Below are 4,874 nucleotides of genomic sequence, written 5' to 3'. Positions count from 1 at the left end.
CTAGACCTGTACACCATGAGGAGTGCACCTCATCTCAGCTGGACACCGTATTCGGTGTTCCGCCAAGACAAGGGAAACACATAGTGGGGCCGAAGAAAGGTGACATCGCGAAGGGGCGTGGTTGATACCTCATCTTAGCTAGATGTGTATTCGGTGGTCTGTTGAGACAAGGATCATGCCACCTGCACGCCAAGACCTGTACGCCATGAAGAGTGTACCTCGTCTCAGCTAGACACCGTATTCGGTGGTCCGCCAAGACAAGGAAACAATATCACAGTGCCGAAGAGGTGACATCATGGAGGGGCATGGTTAATGCCTCATTGTTTAGCTCCGTCCGGACCTGATCACGTCGTAGGAAGATGAAGGGCTTAGTGTAGACAAGCTCTGGCGGTGTCGATGTAGTCTCCTAGTCGGGTGGTGTCGCTTCCATTGCACCTGGTACGAAAAGGGCGCCCCGTCGTCCTCGGTCATCTTCATTGGGTACGTCGACTGCCATCTTCATTGCACTTAGTACGAGAAGAGCACTGTGTCGTCCTCGGCCATCTGTGCTGGATGTGTTGTCCGCCATCTCCATTGCATCTGTACATGAAAAATAATATGTAAGTACCGTAGGGAAAGAAGAGGACGTCCATGTGATGCCCACATATATGGACATCTTGAAGGTCTTCATGGTTGTTAACAGACTCAACGGTGCGGGCGGTGTCGCGGCCTCCATGGCCTTCGACTGTGTTGTCGTTGCCAGTCGGCGCAGCTTCGAGCCCAAGCGAGCTGCCATTGCCCGTCGGCACATCCTCTGGTCGGTCTTCTCATGTGTGTATGTGCATCTTCTTGACTCATGAGCAAGGCCGTCGTACGCGTGGCTCTCCTTCCTTTGCATGCCTAAGTTCTCCCGTACAAGAGATGTGCCCTGCTACATGTTGGTTATGGTCTGGTGAGTTGTCTGCCTCCTCTATATATAGGTAGAAGGGGTTGGGTGTTCGACAAGGCATGACGCCACTGGATCTTCTTATTCCTTTTAATCATCTTCTTGTAGCGCTGCGCAATGCAAAGGAAACGCCATACGTATGAATGGAAGATCGGATGTACGAGCGTCTTGAAAGAAATCACGGTAGATATACTTCCTTTTAAATGGACTTGTCTCTGGTGCTTCTAGACGTGTGAGGTTGTCGGCAGGTGCAAGTATACGGATACGTCCCAGCTGCTGTACATAGCCGAGGTTGTGCGGTACTTTAGTACTCCACCTAGTCGACTCATTGCATGAACATGAAGATCTTTCACGTATCTTGTACATGTATGACACTTATTTTCATTCTCTTTCTCTTCGAGGGTAATGCACGTATTTGGGCACGTACACGTGTGACCTTGTCGGCCGGCCGAGATACCCGAATACGTGTACATGATGTATACATGTACTGTCTAGGCCAAGCTTGCCACATGCATGCAAAACTTCTCCTTTTTTAACAAGCATGCATAAGATGTACATGTGACAATAAGCCAGGTCTCACATATATTACCTGCATCAAAACTCATAAAAAATTATTTTTATGCAAAAATGCACAAAAACTTCTCGAATAGCAAGGTTGATGTAGAGGCCCTCCATGATCGATTCCCCCTCCGGCAAAGTGCCGGAAAATGCCTCCAGATGGGATCTCGCAAGAACAGAAGCTTGCAGCAGCGGAAAATGCATTTTTTGGGTGGCTCTCTGTTGGTTTCCTGATTTTAGAGAATTTCTAGAGATGGAATTAGGTCAAAAGGAGGAACAAGGGGCCCACAGGCCACATGGGCGTGCCTACCCCCCTGGGCGCGCCCATGTGCCTTGTTGCCTACTCCTTCGCCTTCTGACCTCTTCCCAAAGCATCCAGAGTCTCTTATGTTCAGAAAAAAATCGTCAAAAAGTTTCATGGCATTTGGAATTTGTTTGGTACTAATTTCCTAAAGAACCAAAAGCAGGCAAAAAACAGCAACTGGCACTTGGCACTAAGTTAATAGGTTAGTCCCAAAAATGATATAATATTGCATATAATTGCATATAAAACATCCAAGATTGATACTATAATAGCATGGAACAATCAGAAATTATAGATACGTTGGAGACGTATCAAGCACCCCCAAGCTTAATTCTTCCTCGTCCTCCAGTAGGTAAATGATAAAAACAGAATTTTTGATGTGGAATGCTACCTAACATGTTCATCATGTAATCTTTCTTTTATGGCATGAATATTTAGATCCGAATGATTCAAAACAATAGTCTATAATTTGACATAAAGACATCAATACTCAAGCATACCAATGAACAATCACGCCTTTCGAAATACCAATGCTAAAGAACGTCATCCCTACAAAATCATATAGCCTTGTCATGCTCCATCTTCTTAACACAGAGTATAAAACATGCACCCCGGTGTTAGCCAAGAAATTGGTTCATACTTTTTAACGCACTTCAACTTTTTCAACCCTCATGCAATACATGAGTGCAAGCCATGGATATAGCACTATGAGCGGAATAGAATATGGTGATAGAGATTAATACGAAGAAGACAAAAAAGAAGAAAGTCTCACATCGACGAGGCTAATCAATGGGCTATGGAGATGCCCATCAATTAATGTCAATGTAAGGAGTAGGGATTGCCATGCAACAGATGCATTAAGATCTATAAGTGTATGAAAGCTCAAAAGAAAACTAAGTAGGTGTGCATCCAACTTGCTTGCTCATGAAGACCTCGACATTTGAAGAAGCCCATTATTGGAAGATACAAGCCAAATTTATAATGAAAAATTCCGACTAGCTATATGAAAGTGAAAGCATAGGAGACTCTTTATATGAAAAATATGGTGCTACTGTGAAGCACAAGTGTGGAAAAAGGATAGTAGCATTGCCCATTCTCTCTTTTTCTTTCATTTTTTTGTTGGGATCTTTTTTACCTCTCTATTTATTTTTATTTTTTATTTCCTCACTTAGGACAATGTTCTAATAATGAATAATGATGAGCATCACACATGTATTTACTTACAACTCAAAATTACAACTTGATACTAGAACAAAATATGACTCTATATGAATGCCTCTGGTGGTGTACCAGGATGTGCAATGATCTAGCATAACATGTATTAAAATGATGAATAGCGGCTGAGCCACAAATACCATGTCAGCTATATGATCATGCAAAGCAATATGACAACGATGATGCGTGTCATAAAAAAAGGAACGATGGAAGTTGCATGACAATATATTTCGGAATGGCTATGGAAATGCCATAATAGGTAGGTATGGTGACTGTTTTGAGGAAGATATAAGGAGATTTATGTGTGATAAAGCATATCATATCATGGGGTTTGAATGCACCGGTGAAGTTTGCACCACATCTCGAGATGAGAAAGGGCAATGCACGGTACCCGAGAGGCTAGCAAATGGTAGAAATGTGAGATTGCGTATAATTCATGGACTCACATTAGTCATAGAGAACTCACATACTTATGGCAAAAGTTTATTATCCCTCTAATCAAGGTACTACTACGCGTGCTCCTAGGAGGAGGTTGATAGGAGTTAACCATCGCGCGCCCCCGACCTTCACACAGAGAAACACACTCAATAATAAATCATACTCCAACTTCTTAGCATAACGAGAGACTATACGTGTATGCTTTGAAAATCACAAACCTTAACACAAATATTCTTACTAAACCACAGTTATTAACTAGTACCTCCCACATATTACCATCTTTATACCCTCTTGAATACCTATCATATCAGGACTAATTTCATAACTTGTACATATTGCCATTACTATTATCAACTCTCAAAATGATATATATGAAGCATGAGAGTGCAACTATTTTTTTAAAATATAACCACCGCCGTACTCTAAAAGATATAAGTGAAGTACTAGAGCAACTGCCTAACTCAAAAGATATAGGTGAAACATAAAGAGTATTCTAACAAATCATGAATAATGTGTGTCTCTCTCCAAAAGGTGTGTCCAGCAAAGATGATTGTGGCAAACTAAAAATCAAACAAAGCAAAGACTCATATAATACACGACGCTCCAAGCAAAACTCATATCATGTGATGAATAAAAATATAACTCCAAGTAATTTACCGATGGTTGGTAGAAAAAGAGGGGATGCCATCCGGGGCATCCCAAGCTTAGATGCTTGGGTCTCCTTGAATATTACCTTGGGGTACCTCAGGCATCCTCAAGCTTAAGCGCTTGCCACTCCTTATTCCTTCATCCATCACGATCTCACTCAAAACTTGAAAACTTCACCACACAAAATTCAAGAGAAAACTCGTGATATCCGTTAGTATAACAAGCAAATCACCACTTTAGGTACTGTTGTAAACACATTCATATTTTATTATTGCATAACACCTACTGTATTCTAACTTCACCATGATTTATACCCACCGATACAAACCATTGATCCGTTAAAACAAGTAAACAATGTAACAAAAACAGAATTTGTTAAAGACAGAACAGTCTGTAATGATTCAAACAATGACCATACTTCTGTAACTCCATAACTCTACAAATTTTAAAAAATTAGGACAACATGAGCAAATTGCATATCAATCATGTATAAATTTTTTAGAAATTAATCACATTCCAGTGAACCTAAACAATTTTCTGTTCACGTGATTCCGTTTCAGCCCGCGCGCTGAACTAGATATGCCACGCGCGCTGTTTTTACGCGCCCACTGAAGCCATAATACTAGTTGCGCGCCCTAAAACGAACAATTTTTCGGCGCGACGCTAGTTTGACGCGGTTGTCGGAGATGCTCTAAAGGATCGAGTAGGGCCGAGCATGCGGGCCGCGCGTGCCCGCATCAACGATTGGCAAGGTCCACCATATCCATCGACCACCATTGGATTGCT

Source organism: Triticum urartu, chromosome 5A, assembly GCF_056163025.1.
Source record: "Triticum urartu cultivar PI428250 chromosome 5A, HENAU_Tu73, whole genome shotgun sequence".
Classification (NCBI taxonomy): Eukaryota; Viridiplantae; Streptophyta; class Magnoliopsida; order Poales; family Poaceae; genus Triticum; species Triticum urartu.
This window is presented reverse-complemented; position numbering follows the sequence as displayed.